Source organism: Erinaceus europaeus, unplaced genomic scaffold (genome assembly GCF_950295315.1).
Source record: "Erinaceus europaeus unplaced genomic scaffold, mEriEur2.1 scaffold_858, whole genome shotgun sequence".
Lineage (NCBI taxonomy): Eukaryota > Metazoa > Chordata > Mammalia > Eulipotyphla > Erinaceidae > Erinaceus > Erinaceus europaeus.
The window spans coordinates 45,424-54,260 of NW_026647280.1; the positions used below are offsets into that span (position 1 = coordinate 45,424).

An 8,837-nucleotide genomic window follows, 5' to 3' on the forward strand; every position below is an offset into this window, starting at 1 on the left:
CTAATGATTATCTGAACCCTGAGAAGGCCATAATCTCTTGTCTTTTTTTTTTATGACTGCAAATTGATAGGAGTGTACATAAACACCATTCCCACCACCAAAAAAGACTGTTTTCATACTCCCCACCCCTGCCCCCCCACACCCCATGAAGCTGAACATTCACCCTCACCCTCCACCCAGGGTTTTTTCTTTGGTGCCCTACTCCAAATTCAGTCAACTCCTGCTCTGAATTTCCCTTTCTGTTCTTCATAATCTCTTTTCTATACAATCTCTGTAGAGACTATCAAATTTGCCAATGTTGACTACATTTCAAGTCATCATAGGAGGGCATTGGGAAAAGTTTTCACTTAACAATAATCTTGTCTTGCACAAACCTCAATGCCTATGGTCACTGCCACTGTGCAAAGCTTGGCCATAGTCTTTTTATTGGTGAATGGTCTCTCCTCAGTGCTGATTGCTATGAACTGATCAGAGATGCTTATGCAAAAAGACGTTCAATCCTGAGGCTCTGAGCTCTCAAATTCAATCCTTTGCACCACCATAAAGCAGAGTTGAACAGTGTTCTCTCTCTCAATCTCTTTCCCTCTCCCTCACTAAAATAAACAGATAAAAATATTTTTTAAAATAATGAAGCTTGTTGGATGGTTTGGCTTTCTCTACAAAACGTTTCTCTGAAGTATGCAATGCTGTTTGATGGCATTATTTCCACTGTAGAACTTCCTGCAAAATGGGAGTCATTCTCTCAGACCCTGTTGCTGCTTTATTAATGAAGTTTGTGTACTAGCCTAAACCTTTTGTTGCCTAGTCAGCACTATCAGATTTCTGACTAGAGTTTTGCAATGTAATCTATTTGAACTCAGCTGTATATGTGAAAGGATTGTGTTGACTGAATAAACAGAAATTAGAATTTGATGAGAAACAAATCAACAGCAAGGGGAATTTAAGTCTCCAACTTCTCCCACTGATGGAGGGAAAATTAAAATAACCTGTTCACAGTTATCAACAACTGCCTTATAAACATTATTTTCCCAACAAAATGTTTAAAAAAAAAAAAAAAGGAACCTTGTTCACTGGTGTCTCTGGCTCTTTGCCCAACTCCTCATTCTCTAGTCTTCCAACCATTCCTTTCTCCTTCCACAGTTGAATGGCACCATTTCTGGATGGAAATCTCATACCACCATGTTCAGGTTTTTAAGTCTTGAACTACCTTCTTTTTGAATTTATTTTTTATTAGTGATATTATAATAGTTCACAAAATTATAAGATTATAGGGGTATAGGAGGCTGGGTGGTGGCACACCTGGTTGAGCACACATGTTACAATGCACAAGAACCAGGGTTCAAGCCCCCGGTCCCCACCTCCAAGGCAGAAGCTTTGTGAGTGGTGAAGCAGTGCTGCAGGTGTCTCTCTGTCTCTTTCCCTCTCTCTGTCTCCCCCTTCCTCTCAATTTCTGGCTGCCTTTATCCAATAAATAAAAATTTAAAAAATATTATAGGGGTATAATTTCTTTTTTTAAGTTTTATTAGTGATTTAATATTGCTTGTTTTGCAAGGTAATGTGTTCCCTCTCTAATCAATATATTAGTAAAACCATCAAATACTTTATCTCACTTACTTACTTTGATAAGCATAATCACCTCCAGTTCCACTCATTTTGTCCCAGAGAATATATTATCATCTTTTGGATGACATCGTCATCACCAAAATATTGGTAGACTGCTGACAGAACAAAGGAACACATACTAGAGACACCAAAAAAATCTGTCCTATCGTCAGTGTGAGAGACAGCATTACTGTGTATGACATCAACTTCAGAACACCCTAAGATAAAAATCAAAGGTGTGACACCTCAGGGAAGGATACTTAACCTCTCTCAGACTATGTCACATTCTCCCAAACGAATTAAGATATATAAAGTACAAGGCACTCTCTTATCATCTGAGTGCTGCAGTTCTTTTTTAAAATCAAATTGTAAAAATCATTGTACAGTCATTTTCATTGTATGTGAGAAACAGATCAGAGCAACATAATACCACATTATAATGTTCTATTTTGTTTTTGTCTTTGTTGTGTTTATGTGGACTCAAACACAGAGCCCCACACATGCAAAGCATACACTCTACAGTTGGGCCACCTTCCAGCCCATGAACTGGTTTTCTGATTCCTATAGCCAAGTGCTACGTTATGAGAAGCTTAAAATTACACGAATTTGAGGCAGGCAGGCAGGCAAGACCACTGGACCATTCTCCTGTAAAACTAGGAATGATAACAAAAATTCACCTGAAGACTCAATAAAATACAACCAGGATTTCTTCAGAAAAACTAAATTAAACTTATGGCTGCTACCATATAATAATAGTTTTTTACAGTTTCTTGTTTTCTGTGTTTATGTCACAGGTGAGTACAGACATGTGTGGCCAACGGGCAGTAAAGGGGTAATGATCCTTGGAACTCATGGGGCCATGCTTGGTGACAACTGGCTCCTAACCTGGAGTGGAGCAGCTGAGTACCTTGACAGTTGTTGCAAAAACAAAAATAGCATTCTGATTCCTCATTGAACCCCACCTCTCTGAGACCATTGGCTGCCAGTCTCATGCAAGGTAGAATCTAGATATAGCCACTGCACAATAGGGGAAAGAATTCAGGGTCCAGCCCTAATAAGTCACATACCTGTTGTGTGACCAAATCATATCCCTTTCTCATTCTGTTTTTCCCCTATCTCTGTTATCTCTATTACTCCTGTTATCTCTTTTACTCCTGTTAACTCTATTAATCACTAGAGTGATTAAGTCAAAATTCTAACTATTGTTTATGTCCTCCTCTTTGATCTTATCTTCATTTCTTATCTGTTTCCTCTCTTAATCACTATTAAGTACAAAAATCGACATATTATTGAAGCCCTCAGGACCAGCTAGAAAACAGCTCTCAGCCAACTTCCAAACAGTAAAGCAAAGAACTTCAAACTACCTTGCTTCACCCCAGAAACTGAGTTAAAGCAAAAATAACCATTAAATTTTACAACTGTGACCCCTTAAGTAACTCATGTAGCCACAACTGAATGTAGGCAAGCAAATCAGGGGATTGAAAAGGTGTGAGAGAGGGACCCTCCAAGACTTAAGAAGCCATGTTCAGGGACTTCTGGAGTGTGGTTATGGAGTAAAAGCCTTTTCACATAAACTAGATAAACTAGAAAAAAATAATGAAAAATCATCTGAAAACTCAACAAAATACAACCATGATCTCTCCAGAAACTCACTAAATCACAGTCACCAAGTTGCAGATGCTACTATGATTACAACCTGAACTCTCTGGGCAGATGACCTCACCAATATGTCCTGGAACCTCACCTATCCCAAACCCTACCCCACTAGGGAAAGATAGAAACAGGATAGGGTTTTGGATGGACTTCCCAATTCCTATCTCCTGCCGAGAAGCAATTACAGAAGCTAGAACTTCCACCTTCTACACCCAATAAAGAATTTTGTTCCATACTCCCAAAGCAGTAAATGTTAAGAGGAAGATGACCAGAGTACTTTGAACTCCAATTCCATCAGGACCCAGAGAAAGAAAAGGAAAAGATAAAAAAGAAAGGACACTGGATATAGTTAGTGTAACTTAGAAAGGAATAGAAGGCAGGATCATAGAATAAAGAATGGGCAAATATATATACATGTAGATAGTTATAGAAATAATAACCCATATCTGTGATCTTGAGAGAATTAATGCAGTTTCCAATGGAGGGCATGGGGACACAGAACTCAGGTGGTGGGAAAGGTGTGAAATTATACCCTTGTTATTTTACAACTTTATAAATCAATATTAAATCACTAGTCATTTTTTTAATTAAACACAAATTTATCTTCTTAATTTTCTATGTATCAGAAATCCACAATGGACTTCACAAGAGAAAAATAATAGTGGCCACTAGAACTGTCATATAGCTAAGGCTACAACTCATCAAATTCATGTGCTGTGTAGGTGGCCTTACCTGACTTTTCAAGAACATCTGCACATTTCAAGTAGTAGTCAAATTACCAATTAAAATGATAAAAATTACAATCATGTCAATAGTAAAGCTTCATATTTACATCTCTCAAAAATGACACTAATTACTGTTATAATGTATTATTAGGATGCTGGGGGATGGAGGGAGACCAGCACTATGTTTCACAGTAGGGAACAGAGAAGGGACTGAGCAGGACAATGACAGCTTTCACCAGCTTGTGACAGGCCTGAGCTCTCTGAAGGTTACACAAGGACAAGCTCTCTGTGGTCCCCACTGAGTCACTCACTGAAGTCTCAACAGACTCTGTGCTAGTTCTGATGCAAGTCTTCCCTCATGTGATGCAAATTCAGAGATGATATTCAGGGTGGTAATAGCAATTATGCAATAACTCCACCCAACCCCCCAAGGAACTCACCTCAGCTCAGTTCCAGCCCTTTGGGGAGAGAGAAGCCCAGTCTCAACTTTGAATATGTTATGGAATGGAGACTTTGTTTGCTTTCTTCTGAGTTATATGTCCTATTAATTAACAACATCCTTACTCACTGACTACTGCATAGAAAAATCTATCCTCTTCTAATCCCAATGCCAAGATCAAGCATGAGGAGGAAAATCACAGACCCAAGGAGGGCACGCTAGCCCTGGCCCACAACTTCCCTCCCTCTGCCCACACCGAGGCTTGCATGTATTCTCCAGGGAAATACAGGGTCCACCCATAATCCCAATTTCCACATATCCAGTTTGCTCCCTGGGTTCCAACTCAGGGGCATTTGTATATTCCAGAGCTTACACTGCTTAGTCAGATCTCAGAAACCTCTGGATCCAGCCTCTTCTTCAGGCCCTATGTCTTAGGCCTTTGAAGATAAGAGAGACTGAGAGAAAGTGTGTTTCAGGGTGACAAGGAACAAGGTTATAGAATTCTTCAATGAAGGAAAGTCCATAGATGAGTAGAAGCTAGACTAAAGAGCTAGATGAAGACTTGGTCATTTATTTGGAGTTTATTGCTATTTAATAGAGAAACTACACGCAACATGTGCATATCTTTTAGCATATATAGTTATGCAATTTAATTAAACATATCTTTCATATTTGATACTCATCAATTCCTGAAGAACACTCTGAAAAGATGATGATTAAAATGCCTGGAGTGGTTCAAGAGTCCCACAGTCTTTGAGTAGATATATGGAAAAGCTTTAAATAGAACAACATGAGAGAAACACACAGTCTAAATCAGGTGGACTGTTTGATAATTCTCCATTTGCAAGATGTTGTATGTTTTGACACAGGCAGACAGGCACTGGTGTTGTACAATCTGGCAAACTCTATAGAGGCAGAGTTAGAGGAATGCCATGGGCATGATGAGGCTGACTTCTTTATGGCAGCATTCTCATTTGTGTCTATCTGGAAAATAGAGAAATCCCAGCCAAGTTCAGCACTTTTCTCTCATTAGGCCCCAGCTCTATCCTGTTAGAAAATATGCAGCAAGTACCAAAGAATAGGAAGTCCCTCCAAAAAGCATAGAGGAAGGGGCATTTCAGATTGAGGGAGCAAGAGGCAAAGACCAGAAGCATACAATAGAAAGAAAGGAAGGGAAAAAAAAAAAAAAAAAAAAAGCAGACCCTGCACTACAGAAGCTGTTGAAAAGACAACTTACAGTGCAGTTACATCCTAACTGATAGTAACTATTAAGGCCTAGTTTCTGGTAATTGTTGACATCTTCCCAGTGCATTAGGTCACATGCTGTTACGTAGAGATCTTTGTTTGTCATCTGAGATCCTGAAAGGAACAGATATTACTTAGTCTGGGGATAGCTCACCCTGTAGAGGGCACTCCCTACTATGTCTGAGACCCTGGGTTTGATCTCCAGTGCTACATGAATAGCACTGGGGTAGTTCCATGGATAGTGGTGTGGTACTGTGGGGTTTCTCTTACCTTATTCTTTCTACTAAACAACAGAGAATTGAATTGCAGAGGCTACTCAGTGGTATCACACACACACACACACACACACACACACACACACACACACACACACACACACACACACACACACAAGCCCTGCGTTCACTCCCTGGTACCTAATTAAAGATAAATGCAATGCAAGTTTGGACCTACTGGGATGTAGAGGTCACACAGGCTCCTAAGCTGAATATGGGCCCCAGATCAGATCGATTGGGTTTACAGTCAACAATATTTATACACCTTTCTCATATTTGGGAGCTACTCTCTTCTCTGATCCAGCTTTCTAGCCCTTTTTCCAGCCATGACACCATCTCCCCAGACAATAACCTGGGTCCACCTGCATATCAGATGTCGGGCTCAGGAAAAAACTAGTATAGCCACAAGCCCTTTGGAATATAACTAAGATAGACCTATTAGCTTTCTACAAAACAGAGACCCCAAATCTTCATCTGCAATATTCCAGCCTTTAGGTTCATGATTAGTCAACAATTTGTTCGGCTTTATATCTTAACTCTTTTTCAGCCACCAGGTTCCAGATGCTACCATGATGCAAACCAAACTTCTCTGGACAGATGACCCCACCAATGTGTCCTGGAGCTCTGCTTCCTCAGAGCCCTGTCCCACTAGGGAAAGAGAGAGACAGGCTGGGAATATGGATTGACCTTTCAGTGCCCATGTTCTGTGGAGAAGCAACTGGAGAAGCAATTACATAATCCAGACCTTCCACCTTCTGCACCCCATACTGACCCTGGGTCCATATTCCCAGGGGGTTAAAGAGTAGGAAAGCTATCAGGGGATGGGATGGGATACGGAACTCTGGTGGTGAGAACTGTATCCCTCTTATCCTTTGGTTTTTGTCAGTATTTACATTTTATAAATAAATATATTAATAATAAAATTTCTAGGTGGTGATCCTTGTGTGTGGGGGGGACTTCATAAGCAGAGAATCAGTACTTCAGGTCTCTCTCTCTCCCTCTCTCTCTCCCTCTCCCTTTCTATTTCTCTTTCACCCTCTATTAAAAAAAAAAAAAGGCCAATTACAGGAGGATCATCTGATCCTCAATGGTGATCCTAGTGGCAAAATAAATAAATAATCAGTGTAGTATATCCAAATATACACTGACCAGAATACATTTTGTTTAAAAAATTTCAGTCAGCATCTCATGACACCCCAAGGCAGGTAGAGATCCAGTTAGGACAACCAGGTCAGAGGACAAAATAGTCTGTGAGGAACTGCACAAGGAAAAAGTCTGGGGTGGAAGAAATTGGTCACCAACTTCATCAATGTCTCTCTTTAAGGATTTCATGAAGGGGAATAAGTAGACACAGAGTTTTAGTTAGGTTCACTCACCCCATACAAGATAGTCTTCATCATAAGCTATTTTTGAAAGGATGATGTCACAGGTATATTCTGACCTATATTCAAAAACTTCAAAGGGTAGCCTGCCTTTGAATATCTATGGGAGCAAAGCAGAAGAGTGAAATGAGGTGGAGGAGTTCTTCTTGGCTGGCTTGTTCTATCACCAGAACCCACTGCACCCCTTAGAACTCTTCACATCCTCAGTCATGGCAGGGTTGGGGCGGGGGGGACAACCTGGAGGGAGAGTTGACGGATTTACCTTAGAGATGATGAACTTATGATACAAATCATCTACAGAAACTCTGGTGACGCTCTGGTATTTACCAACAAATACTGCAAGAAAGAAGAAAATTTTTTAGGTAACAGCTCCCCTCCTCATGTTCAAGTTCATCCTCATTCACCTGTATTCAGGCTTCTAAGTGGCACTTTGTAGAAACAGTAAGTTTCCCTGTCTGGTCACCTTTTGGGAGGGGGGGATCCCTTCAGTAAACCTGAATGAAACTCATGGTGGTGTTCCACCCAGACATACCAATGTCTGACTTGCAGTAAATTGTTTGGAGGTGTTTGGGGGGACATTCACATTCAGTTACAGCTGTGGTGACACACAGGGAGAGCAACACAGCTGAGGCCATAAGGGAAGTATGCCCCATGGTGGTAACCTGAAAAGAGACCAGAAACAGAAAAATACAACACTCTCATCCCACCCACTTCCTGACGGGTTTTGTGGAAGCCTCCACCAACCTTCCCTTCTGTAGCTCTGAGGGAAATGGAGTGTTTCCCCAGGGACCAAGGATAAAATTTTCTACCTACTTTCTCTAATCTGGAACAAGATACCTCCAAGGTAGAAGCCTGAAATACATACACATCTTCAAGAGGGTGTGGTCTGTATATCCCTGAACCTATGAGACATACCGCCTCCCCTTCCCTCCCCTCCCTCCCTCCTCCCTTCCCCTCCTCTCCTCTCCTCTCCTCTCCTCTCCTCTCCTCTCCTTTCCTTTCCTTTCCTTTTTTCTTATATTTTCTTTTCCCACCAGAATTCTGCTCAGCTCTGGGTTATGATGTTACTGAGGATTGAAGCTGGGATGTCAGAACCTCAGGCATGAAAGACTTTTTTCATAACAATTAATGCTACCTCCCCAGGTCACACCTCTGGTCTTCTAATGGAGAAGAAACTAGGTAATTGGTGACAACAGTAGCTGGGGCTCCATTTCTTTTATGTAGTCTGTTTTATTTGTTTATTTTCTTTTTTACCAGAGCACTGATCAGCTCTGGCTTATGGTGGTGCAGGGGACTGAACCTGGGACTTCTGAGCTTCAGGCACGAGTCTATTTGCATAACCATTATGCTATCTACAGCCACCCATTTGTTTTGTTTCTAGAATTATGAGATTTAGATTAAACTATATATTATGAATTTCTTCCTTGTGTAATACATATATATGTGTGTGTGTGTATGTATTGCTAGTATTTTATTTTTATAAATATTATAATATTATACACTATGTGTTATACAA

General features: G+C 40.5%; 1 non-coding gene across 1 annotated transcript; it reads right to left on the reverse strand.

Moving 5' to 3' along the window:
• Window positions 1–268: 268 nt before the first annotated feature.
• Window positions 269–409, reverse strand: LOC132536276 (U4 spliceosomal RNA). Its single transcript, XR_009547923.1, has one exon. It is a non-coding gene; the product is annotated as a U4 spliceosomal RNA (small nuclear RNA).
• Between the last annotated feature and the right edge of the window lie 8,428 nt (window positions 410–8,837).